The 14905-nt window shown below is 42.3% G+C and overlaps 1 pseudogene; it reads left to right on the top strand.

Annotated features, from left to right (window-relative positions):
• The first annotated feature begins 225 nt into the window (after window positions 1-225).
• On the top strand, window positions 226-14885 carry LOC121793101 (annotated as a pseudogene).
• The last annotated feature ends 20 nt before the right edge of the window (window positions 14886-14905 follow it).

Here is a 14905-nt window from a genome sequence, read left to right as displayed (position 1 = left end):
TCTTATATTCAAACAATCACATCATCACATGTTTTGCTTAAATATTAGTGCAAATATGTTGCGAATCTCCATTTCTAATTTATAAATCACCATTATCATCATGCAAGCTTTTTTAAAATACTTAAAAAAGTAAAATCACGATCGACTCCAATAGTTAAAAACACGACTTTCTATGATACATCACAAGATACTGAAATATCTTGAAAATCATAAACAAGAGAAAGAATGGATATGATATCCACAAATTCCGCCACCGGAGACGACTCAACACCGCTGCTCGACGACGTCGTGCGTGGCGTCGTCGGCTTCGACGGCGGCCCCGCACACCGCTCGAAATCCGGTTGTTGGAAGTCCGCTTCCTTCATTATAGGTATTTGCTTTAACTCTAAAAATGAATACTCTATTTTTTTTGTTTTCTCCTAATTAATTTACCAATATATTTACTCATGCATGAATTAATTAGGTGTAGAAGTGGCGGAGAGATTTGCGTATTATGGAATAAGTTCGAATTTGATCAGCTATCTGACAGGCCCGTTGGGCGAATCCACGGAGGCTGCAGCCGCGGCCGTCAATGCGTGGAACGGAGCCGCCATGCTGCTGCCGCTGCTCGGGGCTTTCGCCGCCGATTCCTCTCTCGGACGTTACCGTACCATTATCATTGCCTCTTTGCTCTACGTCTTGGTTAGAATTCAAAAACTTTTCTCCAAAAAAAATTATGAAATAATTATTCTTGATTGTTAGATTATAGTACTAATTGTAACAAATTATAGGGTCTTGGGCTCTTGTCTTTATCGGCTACACTTCATTCATCCGACTCGTCTCCTCCTCCCCTCGAAGTCGTCTTCTTCTTCTTCTCACTATATTTAGTAGCCTTCGCGCAGGGCGGCCATAAGCCCTGCGTGCAAGCCTTCGGAGCCGACCAGTTTGACGATGAAGACGAGGCCGAGCTAGTAGAAAAGAGCTCATTCTTCAATTGGTGGTATTTTTCAATGAATGGGGGCATTTTTGTAGCTCAATTGGTTTTGAGCTACATTCAAGACAATCTAAGTTGGGGCCTAGGATTTGGAATCCCATGCATCATGATGTGTTTTGCACTAGTTGTTTACCTACTGGGGTCCACTACTTACAGGTTTCGCGTAAGAAGTAGTCATAAGAATCCGTTCGTAAGAATTGGCCCGGCCCTTGCTGCTGCAGCAAGGGCCAGACCAACATTTATGCCCACTTCTATGTTGAAGGAAGAATCCTCTGACATAGAAGAGGCTAGGGAACTTCTTCGCATCGCCCCAATATGTGCCTCATGTTTGGGTTACTCGATTGTCTTTGCACAAGCACCCACTCTCTTCACGAAGCAAGGGTCCACAATGGACCGTTCATTCGCCTTTGGCCTTCAAATACCATCGGCTTCCCTGCAGAGCCTCACATGCCTTTCTATCGTCGCCTTCATCCCTTTATACGACCGTGTCCTGGTCCCAATGGCTAGATCATTCACCAAGAGGCCCATGGGCATTACAACGCTAGAAAGAATTGGCACGGGGATAATTCTATCCGTCATTTTCATGGTGGTCGCAGCCATTGTGGAGAGGCGACGAATTTCCATCGCTATAGAGCATGGGTGACTCAACTTATTTTAACACAAGTTATACCCGCAAGTGTACGGGGCTAGTGTAGCAATCAGTAAGCAAGAGTATCGTATCCCACAGAGACAATTTTGTATCAGCTTAACTACCACGAACAAAGATCAACTAATATCTAGACAATCAAGTGCAGTTTTGTTTGTTCTAACAACTAATAAAAGCATATAATAAGCAAGTAACAATTAAGAACAAGAAAACACGGTGTGAAACTGATATAAAAGAAAATATGGAGAAATTGTAGAACTCAAGGATCCGATGCACAATTCCAAGCTCTTATCCAATTGATTCGCCTTTCCTTTTGGTGTCTCTAGAGTTACTAAGTCAACCACGATTCTAGATTAAACCCCCTCCCGAGGTGAGAAACCAGTAGATTAGATGCAAGAATTGAAGTCCCCTTCTAATCCTAAAACCTCTAACTCCCAAAAGTTTGATTAGGTTAATGACCTCACTCAAAACCTCAACTCTCCCGAGTTCTATTGTATTAAGGTGTGAATTATTCTTCTTTCCGGATTAACTATTTCATCTCCCGATTAATCTAATTAATCCTACACAATCAAGTGGTGATCAAGCAATTGAAAGGAATAACCCAAGAATAATCAAATAACTACAAGAGCAAGGCAAGAACAAAATCAATCGGATAAAAACTATGAAGTTAGTGCATCATCACCAAGAATTCTACAAGAGATGTTTAGCTACTCATATTTATGAAGAAAATCATGTTCAACACAAAGAAATTCAACAAATACATGAAATATAGATACTAAGTACTCCTGTGAGATCAATCTATGGAATGAAGCTTCAATCTTCCGATATAGAGTCTCCAATCTTCCAATCTTTCTCTCAAAGGTGTTCTTGAGGGTGTGAGTGCGTGTGGTAGGCGGTAGGTAGAATGTAGAATGAACCCTAGGCTTCTTCTCCTCTTATTTCCCTTCAAAAATCGCGTTTTCAGCTTTCAGACGCGTCAGACAATCCGACCCGGCCGGGTTGTATTTTTGAACTGGAAATTCAACCCGGCCGGGTCACCATTTTAGGACAGTTGCTGGATTCTGGCTCAACCCGGCCGGGTTGTATTTTTGCACTGTAAATTAACCCGGCCGGGTTACCTGTGCGCGGCTTTCGTAGATCGGTCATATCTCTCTCATCCGAACTCCGATTAGGGCGTTTGAGATACCCACGCGAAGCTCTTTCGAAGACGAAGAGAATGATATGCAGTGGGTGTTGATTGGACTTCAAAATCTCTAGAAGAATTGTCTCAAACCAAGGCTGCTGCATATCCACCTATTTTACACCTTTTTCTACACATTCTTAACAAAAAGGTCAACATACCAACATAATAGAGAAGTAGATATAAACACGCCTAATAATAGACGAAATATGATCACATTCATACAAAACCACCCTCTAAAATCATGTAAAATCCAAGTATGTCAACTCCCCCAAACTTACATAATTGCTAGTCCTCGAGCAATGAAGAAAAAGAATTAAAAGAAGACTTGGATTTAAAGGGGTTTTAGACATCATCATCGTCTCAAAGAATATGGAATAAAGGAGCATATCACAATACAAATTCCATCAAGTTAAGCTGTCGAATGCACTTTTGCTACTAACTCGTATATCACCTTGGATTCGTACTTCACTCGGGATGTATATATGTGTGTATATTCACCTCACTAAAAAGTGTATAACGTATCAAGTAGTCACTCAAATCAAGCAAAAATGCATGGTTTACCATAAGCTTGCTCAATGTCTGACCTCTCCTCTACCTCGTGTGACAATAAATCAAGAGTCCGAAAGGTCTTTTATTTAGGTTATAATGTAGGCTCTTTGGTAAGGTGAGGAAATATTTGGCTAAAGTGACTGAAATTCCCAAAACGTAAAATCCCAAGAAATCACAACAATCAACTTTTAACTTCAACCATTCTCAAAACACTTCTAGATAATAACTAGACTTTGTCTAATTTCTTCCCAACTTCCAAAGACCTCAAATTATTCTCTATATACAATTTTTTTTTCTTTCTTCTTTTTCCTTTTTTTTTCTTCTTTTTTTTTTCTTTTTCATTCACTTTTTTTTTCTAAGTACAAACTCAACCAACCTTTTTCAATTATACTTTCCCAACTCTTCTTTTTCAAATCTCAACAAATTTAGAGTCTAGGATTCCCAATCCACTTGATTAGCTTGACAAAAGAAAAGGCTTAAGGCTCAAACTTGGCTAACAAGGGTGTTATATACTAAGGTTAGTGTTTAGGTAAAAATGAGGCTAACAACGATGGCCTAACATCTTCCCCTATATTTAAGGTCACTTTGTAGACTCAAGAAGACCAGGAGCAAGTTCTAGAAACACATGCACAATTGATGATAAAACACACATGAAAGAATTGAAGGCTCAAAAATCTCACTTGGGTAAATAGCATGAATCAAGGCAAACAAGCAATTCGTTACTTATGCACCCAATTACTCAAACTCTCAAGTCAATGGTCAAGTGATAGCTCAAAATGGATGGTTCTTTTATCATAGAAGACTAGTCTTCACCCCAATTATACCAATTTTTTTTTTTTTTCAAGCCCAAAATTTGCAATCAATCACAACAAAACAACACAAAACTTCATGAATTTCTTAAACAAAGCAATTCTATCCTAAAACAAAATAAAAACAACAAAACACAACTAATCAATCTAAAGCAAAAAGATAAGTACCTCGTTAGTGTCCGTATCCACCATATCATCCCCCCAAACTTATTCAAAGCTATGCAAAGAATAAGTTTGAAAAGTTGGTGGAGAAGGGAGACTAACATGGTATGCAAGCAACATAAAACACACCAAAAACAAACTGAAACAAAAGAATTAAAAGATACCTACTAGGGGTTACCTCCCCTACAGTGCCTTTGGTTATCGTCGTTGGCTCGACGTCGTCCATGAGCTGCATCATGTCACGCCATAAATGGTGGCGTTGGATTTTCTGTCAATCTTGGAAGCATATGATATAGCCAATCTCTTCTTCCACCAAGTATTTTTCAGAGCTCCATCAGAAATTTTGGCTTCCACTTTGGGTGAATTTTCAGCTTTTGTTTTCTTCACCTTCACTTTAGGATTTGATGTAGTCTCTTCTTTAAAAATTGATCCACCACATGAACCAAACATCCATTGCGGTAAAGAAAAATCCCCAAATGTGGACTCAATTTCTTGTGCCTTTTGGACCTCTACAACGTGCACAGCTTTGCACTCTTTCTTCATAACAAGTTCTTCTTCCTCACGACTCTTCATAGCATTGTAGATAGATAGGATGTGACGTTTGTTACCCATATGAAGAGTGAGCTCTCCCTTTGCCACATCTATCAATGCTTTTCCCGTTGCAAGGAATGGGCGCCCCAGGATAAGTGGTATATTCACGTCTTCTTCCATATCCAATACTACAAAATCGACGGGAAAAATGAAGTCATGTACCCTCACAAGAACGTCCTCAACAATTCCTTTAGGATAGGTGACGGTTCTATCTGCCATCTGTAGTGTTATTGTTGTCGGCTTGAGAGTGCCGATCTTCATCTTTCTGAAAAATGATAATGGCATCAAATTTATGCTCGCCCCCAGATCACAAAGTGCCTTTGTCTGTCTGTCATTTCCAATAACGCATGAGATGTTGAAACTCCCAGGATCTTTAAGCTTGGACGGTAGCTTTTTCTGAATTATGGCACTACAATTTTCAGATATGTTCACCGTCTCATAGTCAGTCCACTTCTTCTTCTTGGAGAGCACATCTTTTAGAAACTTTGCATATGTAGGCATTTGCTGTAACGCCTCTACCAATGGGATGTTGATGTGCACTTTTCTAAATATGTCAAGAAACCTAGAGAAGTGATCATCTAGTTTCTTCTTCTGCACGCGCTGTGGAAATGGGATCTTAACCTCAGCAGGGGGTGCAGGTATCACGATGCTTGCCTTGGGAGGCGGCACCTCTTCCACTGGTTCTTCTTCTTCCACCACCTCTTCTTGAGAGATTTTCTCCTTCTCTGCAGGCAAGGTTGGGCCATCATAGCTCTTTCCACTCCTAAGATTAATGGCTTTGCAATCCTTACAGTCTTTAGGATTGACAATTGTTTGTGACGGAAATTGGCCCGGTTGATGCTGAATACCCACTGCCTGTGAAATCTGGCTCATCTGGTTATCGATGCTCTTCATGTGAATATTAAGGTCATTCACATTAGCTTCAACCTGCACTAGCCGTTTGTTGGAGTCCTTCATGCACTCTCCCGTTTGCTTCATAAAGGCCATTAACACATCTTTCAGCTCATCCTTCCTCGGTTCTATGATTTGGCCATTTGATACCTGGAATCCGGGTGGTGGTTGCAGGGCATTATTTGGGTTCCCGTATGACAAGTTGGGATGCACCTTGTTCCCATAGTGATTATAATTGCCTCCTCCTTGGTTGGGGTGGTAATTGTTGAAATTTCTGTTGTTGCCACCTTGATGAACGTAGTTTACATCTTCGACTCCTTGTTGCATCTCAGTCCCAAACTGACTTGTTCCCATATACCCAAGCTTGTCAGTTAGAAATTCCAGCTGCTTGGATATTGCATCAATCCTATCATTATCGGAGGTGGATGCCACCCTATATGATTTTCCTCTGTCGTTTCTCCATCCATCATCATTTGAAGCTACCCTCTCGATCACTTCAAGTGCTTCAGCTTCCCCCAATTTCAAGAGAGATCCTCCGGCGCTCATGTTCAGTTCACGCATTGCTTCCAGCGTGCCTCCCCTGTAGAAGGTTAAGATCTGTTGTCCCGGAGTTAGCCCGTGATTGGGGCATCTTCTCATCAGCTGCTTGAACCTTTTCCAAGCCTCCATGATATTCTCCTGAGGGTGCATCTTGTATTGAATGACCCCAGCTTGGCGTTTGAGTGCCTCGCTAGGTGGATAATATTTCTCCAAGAACAGCTCCACCATTGCATCCCATGTAGGCACAGAGTTAGGACCCATGCTGTCATACCAGTCCCTTGCCTCATCTTTCAAAGAGAATGGGAATAATCGGAGGCGGACTTGCTCATCTGTGACCCCATTCGCCTTCACTGTGTTGCTGATCTGTATGAACTTGGTGAGGTGCTTGTTGGCATCTTCTGAACCTGTCCCACCAAATGCGTTTGCTTCTGCTCTGTCTATCAACCCCGGTCTCAATTCGAAGCTGTTGGCCGCTATCCCCGCATTGTTGACTGGTGGATTAGCAACCTGTCTGTAGGCAAATTGATTTTGCACGGGCACTGGCCTCACATTCTGTTCATCCAATTGCCTCTGCATGGCAACCAGCTGTAGACGGAGTTGGCGGATGACAGGATCCTCATTGTTGTTCTCCTCCCCGTTATCCATTAGAATTGGAGAATGAGGCTCGTACTGGATAGGTGATGGAGGTGGAGATGGACTGGGTGATGGAGTTCTCTGGATAGGAGAGGGTGGACACCTGTGAGCGGGTGAAGAAACCCGAATCCTTTGGTTTAACCTTCTCTGCGCGTTCCTCCTTCTGTTGGATGCTTCGATCTCGAGATCGATAGGCTCTAGAGGTGGACCTTTAGAACGCGTGTGCATACACCCTGAACAAGGAAACACATCTATTAGAGAACTCAAAAATAAAAATTAAAAATAAAGCAAGTAAAATCTAGATTAGTAATCTCAATTATTATCACGATATTAAGCTATAATGACACACAATTGTCCCCGGCAACGGCGCCAAAAACTTGACTCAACTTATTTTAACACAAGTTATACCCGCAAGTGTACGGGGCTAGTGTAGCAATCAGTAAGCAAGAGTATCGTATCCCACAGAGACAATTTTGTATCAGCTTAACTACCACGAACAAAGATCAACTAATATCTAGACAATCAAGTGCAGTTTTGTTTGTTCTAACAACTAATAAAAGCATATAATAAGCAAGTAACAATTAAGAACAAGAAAACACGGTGTGAAACTGATATAAAAGAAAATATGGAGAAATTGTAGAACTCAAGGATCCGATGCACAATTCCAAGCTCTTATCCAATTGATTCGCCTTTCCTTTTGGTGTCTCTAGAGTTACTAAGTCAACCACGATTCTAGATTAAACCCCCTCCCGAGGTGAGAAACCAGTAGATTAGATGCAAGAATTGAAGTCCCCTTCTAATCCTAAAACCTCTAACTCCCAAAAGTTTGATTAGGTTAATGACCTCACTCAAAACCTCAACTCTCCCGAGTTCTATTGTATTAAGGTGTGAATTATTCTTCTTTCCGGATTAACTATTTCATCTCCCGATTAATCTAATTAATCCTACACAATCAAGTGGTGATCAAGCAATTGAAAGGAATAACCCAAGAATAATCAAATAACTACAAGAGCAAGGCAAGAACAAAATCAATCGGATAAAAACTATGAAGTTAGTGCATCATCACCAAGAATTCTACAAGAGATGTTTAGCTACTCATATTTATGAAGAAAATCATGTTCAACACAAAGAAATTCAACAAATACATGAAATATAGATACTAAGTACTCCTGTGAGATCAATCTATGGAATGAAGCTTCAATCTTCCGATATAGAGTCTCCAATCTTCCAATCTTTCTCTCAAAGGTGTTCTTGAGGGTGTGAGTGCGTGTGGTAGGCGGTAGGTAGAATGTAGAATGAACCCTAGGCTTCTTCTCCTCTTATTTCCCTTCAAAAATCGCGTTTTCAGCTTTCAGACGCGTCAGACAATCCGACCCGGCCGGGTTGTATTTTTGAACTGGAAATTCAACCCGGCCGGGTCACCATTTTAGGACAGTTGCTGGATTCTGGCTCAACCCGGCCGGGTTGTATTTTTGCACTGTAAATTAACCCGGCCGGGTTACCTGTGCGCGGCTTTCGTAGATCGGTCATATCTCTCTCATCCGAACTCCGATTAGGGCGTTTGAGATACCCACGCGAAGCTCTTTCGAAGACGAAGAGAATGATATGCAGTGGGTGTTGATTGGACTTCAAAATCTCTAGAAGAATTGTCTCAAACCAAGGCTGCTGCATATCCACCTATTTTACACCTTTTTCTACACATTCTTAACAAAAAGGTCAACATACCAACATAATAGAGAAGTAGATATAAACACGCCTAATAATAGACGAAATATGATCACATTCATACAAAACCACCCTCTAAAATCATGTAAAATCCAAGTATGTCAATGGGCTAGTGGACCGGCCAGAGGCAACGGTTCCAATGAGCGTGTGGTGGTTGGCTGATACGAACCTATATTATATTTATTTAGTTTAGATATTATAGGGATTTAGCAAATCTTTTCCATATCTTAGTTTTCTTATTCAATAAGTTAGGGTAGTATTCTAGTATTATAAATAGGAGAGCTTGTTATCATATTTAATCATCCATCAATAAATATATTATTTTGGCCAAATGCCTCGAGTTATGCTTTGAATCCATAATTCCCTACGCTACCTGCTGCCCGACGGAAGGTCTCCGCGCACAGCCGGAACGTACATCTGATTTGTAGCCGTTGCCCGACGGGTTGGAACCCGCGCACAGCCGCCCAGATCTTTATCTCCGCCGACCCTCACGGGCGCCGGATTATCTTTATCTCGTTATTGTCCGTTTTATCGGATCGTTAGGGATTAAGTCCTTAACAACTGGTGCTTTCATCGTGATCTCACCCTCCCACCATCTCGAACCGAAGCTACACCGCTGCCCGACGGAAAACATTCCGCGACAGTAACTGCTTTGGTTGTCGAGTCCCGCCTGTCCGCCGAGCTCTAGCCGCCGGACAACTCTACTTCTGCAACGCCCGACGTGAAGGATTCCCGCGTGCCGCGTCGAAGTCAGACGATCATCACCACCATTTCTACCACAACCACGATTCAGTCCGTCGACATGTCATACGACTACGCCGGCTATTGCCATCGTAAATACAATTTCCCTCAACCCGTGCAGCCGTTTTACCCCTGCCACACCCGACAGCCCACTTGCTGGGACCCACCCTGCACCCGTCGGAGACAGCCCACTTGCTGGGACCCACCCTGCACCCGTCGGAGACAGCCCACTTGTTGGGACCCACCATGCACCCGTCGGACCACTGCATATCAACATTCTTCATCCTACGAGCTAGATATGTACTCGCCATCACCGCCCAAGCGCCGACCTACCTGTTGGGACACACCTGTCTATCGAGAGACACCAAGGCAACGCCCCTTCAACGAGGTCTCGGTGTATGATCAGTCGCCACCCAAGTACAGGCAGGAACCCGTTTCCAATAAACTAGATCGCGTTTTGGACATATTGGACAAATTCGAGGCTTGGAGCGACGACACAGATCACCGCTTCGAGAAGCTTGAGGAGTATCCGAGGCGACACCAACATCTTCATAATGGCCGCGCCGAGCAGCCTACATACCGGTCACCGCGGTCCGACCGATTTCTGAGTCACGGCACAGCTCCGTTGACTGTCGTTGCCCCGCCACGGTCCGGCGTCACACATCGGCCACAACAGTCCAGCAAGTTTATTGATTCGGGGAAGCAGTGTGGTCTACCCAATACTCCCAATCTCATGGTTCAATCACTCACTCCTGTCCAACAAGCGGCCTTAGACGATTACAATGAGAAATTACGTATTTATAGGTTAGAGCAAGCTGCTTTGCTCGCCAGTTTGAACGGGTCGTTTGAGAAGAACATTCAAGATGAGAATTTAGCCGAAGAGAAAACTGATAATACTCCCACGATAGTATTCGGTGTTGAGGTTCCCAATGACATTACCGATGTTCACAATGATGACGCTCCTCCTGATGTTCCAAACAACGAGTCCCCTGGAGAGTTCATCAAGAACAAAGGGATTGTCAAGAACGACAATGAGCCACCACAAGTGCTCGTTGGGGTATATGATGAGAAGATTGGTGAAAAGGATGAGACATTGCTAGAAGATAAAGAGGAGGATGGTTCTATTGGTGAAGTGGAGAAGATAATCGCCTCACTCAATGTTGTTCAAGTGTCATCCAAAAATGTCGTTGGAAATTGTTGGGGCAAGAAAGGAGATAGTGCTTATACCGATTTGCCCATAATTGCTTGTGTCAATGTGGATTTGAATGTCGGTGATGATCCAAATATGAATCATCGATCAACATCGTTCGACAAAGATGCAAGGTTGATTCCTCCGGGAAATGACACGCCGTGTTTGAGCATTCATGGAGGTGTGGCAAAACTTTTCATTTCAGCGTTGAATTGTCGTGACAACAATGTGGCGGGGGTGTCCACCATATCTTATACCCAACACGGTTCTCTATTGGTGATTTTGGGTGGAAATGATGAAGGGAGACGCCCAACTATTCGGTGGGCATTTGATCCAGGAGGAGATAAATCGCCAAAGCTGCTTCTTTCAGCTCTTCGTAGCTTCGTGGTTCCCACCTTGAGGACAAGGTGGATTTTAACCGTGGGGGAGTTGATACGAACCTATATTATATTTATTTAGTTTAGATATTATAGGGATTTAGCAAATCTTTTCCATATCTTAGTTTTCTTATTCAATAAGTTAGGGTAGTATTCTAGTATTATAAATAGGAGAGCTTGTTATCATATTTAATCATCCATCAATAAATATATTATTTTGGCCAAATGCCTCGAGTTATGCTTTGAATCCATAATTCCCTACGCTACCTGCTGCCCGACGGAAGGTCTCCGCGCACAGCCGGAACGTACATCTGATTTGTAGCCGTTGCCCGACGGGTTGGAACCCGCGCACAGCCGCCCAGATCTTTATCTCCGCCGACCCTCACGGGCGCCGGATTATCTTTATCTCGTTATTGTCCGTTTTATCGGATCGTTAGGGATTAAGTCCTTAACATTGGCCCCACAATACGTGCTTTTGGGGATTGCGGATGCTTTTACCATGGTTGGTCTTCAAGAGTTCATGTACGATCAAGTTCCTAATGACCTAAAAAGCCTAGGGTTGGCTTTGTACCTCAGTATTTTCGGCGTGGGCAGTTTCATCAGTGGCTTTTTGATATCTACGATCGAGTGGATCACTAGCCAAGCTTCGGGCGTGGGTTGGTTTTCCGACAACTTGAATCGAGCACATCTTGATTATTTCTATTGGTTGTTGGTAGGGATTACTTTGGCTACATTGGTGCCCTATATTTACTTTGCAAACTCCTATGTTTACAAGAGGAAGCACAAAACTTAGTTTCGGATCAATCTTGTGTTGTCCGGATAAATAATGAACAATTAATTCTTATGTTTATAAGTGTTTTATATGGACATAAACTGTCCCAAATGATCAAAAGGATAGTAAATTTAAAACTTTTCTGTACACAGGGGCGTAGCCACTTGAGGAGGGTAGGTGCAAATGCCCCCTCAAAATATTCTTCAGTTTTTACAAAATTTTCAATTTCCTTCATAAATGCCCTCCCTCAAACTCTAAAAATTTCTTTATAAATATAATTTTGCCCCATCTGAATTGAATTCTTGAATCCGCCCATATAGTCTTTCTTCTTCAGTTTTTGCAAAATTTTCAATTTCCTTCATAAATGCTCTCCCTCAAACTCTAAAAATTTCTTTATAAATATAATTTTACCCCATCTGAATTGAATTCTTGGATTCGTCCATGTAGTACATGATTTTTTTGTACTAGTAGACAATCAGTGCTATTTGACATTATCATTACTCTACTTTGAGTTTGGAAAACATTGTGTCCGCTCCAAGGACCACAACTGGAATTATTAGATGAATATAGAAATGGGTATGGTCATATATTCGTATGAATATTGGGTTGTATTTAGTGGTAAACAAAATGCTCGAAAAATGAATATCCGATCCTAACTAAATTGAAAATAAATTTGGTTCGGTTTTTGGATTTTGTTTTAGTTGGGTTAAATTTTTGACAAATTTCAGTTTTTGGTATATAAGTTTTATGAAGAATGTAGTAATTGTTTATGTTAATTATAGATATAATCTGGCAATTTTGGTTTTTCGGTTCATATAAGTTTGGGTGGAGTAGTTCGGATTATGTTTTCTAGGTTGTTTTTTATTGAATTTAGAGCACTAAATATTTGTCATGACATTTTTGCCATTATATTTGAATTAGGACGTATTTCAATGCTGAAATATATATAGGGATCTGATTTATTTTAATAGAAATGTATGGTTTGAGTAGACATTACATTTGGATCACTAAAACGAGTAGTATTTAATTCATTAAAATTTTGAAGAACCTGAAATTCTATTTTACAAATATCAGATCTATTAGTACCATGCACGTAGTAGAGGTAGCTGAATATATTCACGTGTAAATTTCACATAATCAAATTCGCCACGTAGCAATGTGTAATAGTGGCTCAAAATAGTGCATTCAACTCTTCCCAAAGTTTCTCACCTAACAATATCTTTAGAAGAACTAATTTAAGCAACTTACTCAGCCAACAACCCACAAGCAGAGAGAGAGAATGACAGGCGGTGACATATCTGAGGTCGAAGCGCCGCTGCTAGAGCTAGACGACGTTTCGAATATTGTAATTTAGTCTTTCAATTATCGAAAATTATATTTCCGGATGAATTTTATGTATAGCAACTTTAATGGAAAGAAAGTGTACACTCCGCACTTCCTACTTATTTGATGTCTCATTATGATCATATTAATCAATCAAGTTAATCCAATTACACTAAAATATCCAACGCCACATCCAATTACACTAAAATATCTAATTCAAATTAGGACTTTTAAATAGAATAGAATAATTATGTTTGAGATTTAATTAGGATAAATGCACATGGATTGTCAATAATTTGGACATTTGTTCTTAATTAAAGAAAAATAAAGATTTCAAATTGTTTGTAGAAACCAAACAATGCAGCCATATTATCTTATGAAATCAAAAATAAATCCACATTCATCCACAGACCACAAGTACATTAACTACCAATGGCTAATGATGCTAACAATAGCAAAATTTGTGTGATTGATTGAAAGGGTCTTGCCTTCTTAACTCTATCAGCTGCTCTTAGCTCATCCTTTAATACCAAGTGTGAAAGTATAACAAACAGCTCAGCTTGTTCGCCTCCGATGCTCGAGGTCGTCTTCTTCTTCTCATTGTACCTAGTCGCGGCCACAAGCCGTGTGTGCAGGCCTTTGGAGCTGACCAGTTCGACGAGGATGACAAGAAGGAGCGCTTAGCCAAGAGCTCCTTCTTCAACTGGTGGTACTTCTCATCGGCTGCTGGCGTCTTCGTAGCTCAGCTAGTTCTGAGCTAGGTTCAGGAGAATATGAGCTGGGAGCTCGGGTTTGGGATCCCAGGCGCCTTCATGTGCGTGGCATTGGTTCTGTTCTTGCTCGGGTCCACTACCTACCGGTACGGGAGTGGCACCGAGAAGAGGAATCCGTTTGTGAGAATTGGGTTGGTTTTCGTGAGAGCAGCACGCTCGCCATCATATCCTGTTCTTGCTGAAGAGAGCGATGGCAAGCGCCATTTTCTCGACCGGGCACTTATTGTAGTGCCGGGGGCGGAAGGGCATGCTTGCACCACCCACGACGTGGAGGATGCCAAGGCAATCCTCAGGCTCGTGCCCATCTGGTGCACGTGCCTGGCCTACGCGGTCGTGTTTGCACAGGCCGCAACTCTGTTCACCAAACAGGGCACGACCATGGAACGTGCTATCACGGCCACTTTTGAGATCCCGGCCGCCTCTATGCAGTCGATCATACACATTTGCGTCGTTATCTTCGTGCCGATCTATGACCGGGTCCTTATCCCGTTAGCCCGGGTTTGGACCAATAAACCTGCGGGGATCACGATGCTACAGAGGATCGGTTTAGGGATGCTTTTCTCTATTATGCTGACGGTCACCGCGGCGGTCGTTGAGAGGCAGCGTCTCTTAACCGCCCAGGCTTACGGGCTGGTGGACAAGCCGGATGCCACAGTGCCCATGAGCGCGTGGTGGCTGGCTCCCCAATAAGTGCTGTTTGGCCTGGCCGACGTGTTCACCGAAATCGGGTTTCAAGAGTACTTCTACAAAGAGGTGCCGGCTGACCTCAAGAGCGTCGGCCTCGCCCTGTACCTCAGCGTGTTCGGCGTCGGGAGCTTCTTGATCAGCTTGTTGATAACGTTACTCGACGGGGCGACCGGTGGCGATGGTGGCGACAGTTGGTTCTCGAGCAACTTGAATAGAGGGCTTCTAGACTACTTCTATTGGCTGCTGTCTGGGATCAGTGCAGTTACAATGCTGGCGTATTTGTACTTTGCCAAATCATATGTTTATAAGAGGGAAGTGTAACGTTTAGCGCAGTTGATAAG

This window comes from Salvia splendens, chromosome 2, assembly GCF_004379255.2.
Source record: "Salvia splendens isolate huo1 chromosome 2, SspV2, whole genome shotgun sequence".
Classification (NCBI taxonomy): domain Eukaryota; kingdom Viridiplantae; phylum Streptophyta; class Magnoliopsida; order Lamiales; family Lamiaceae; genus Salvia; species Salvia splendens.
Note: the sequence above shows the minus strand (reverse complement) of the source record. Positions and strands in the feature narration are given on the sequence as shown.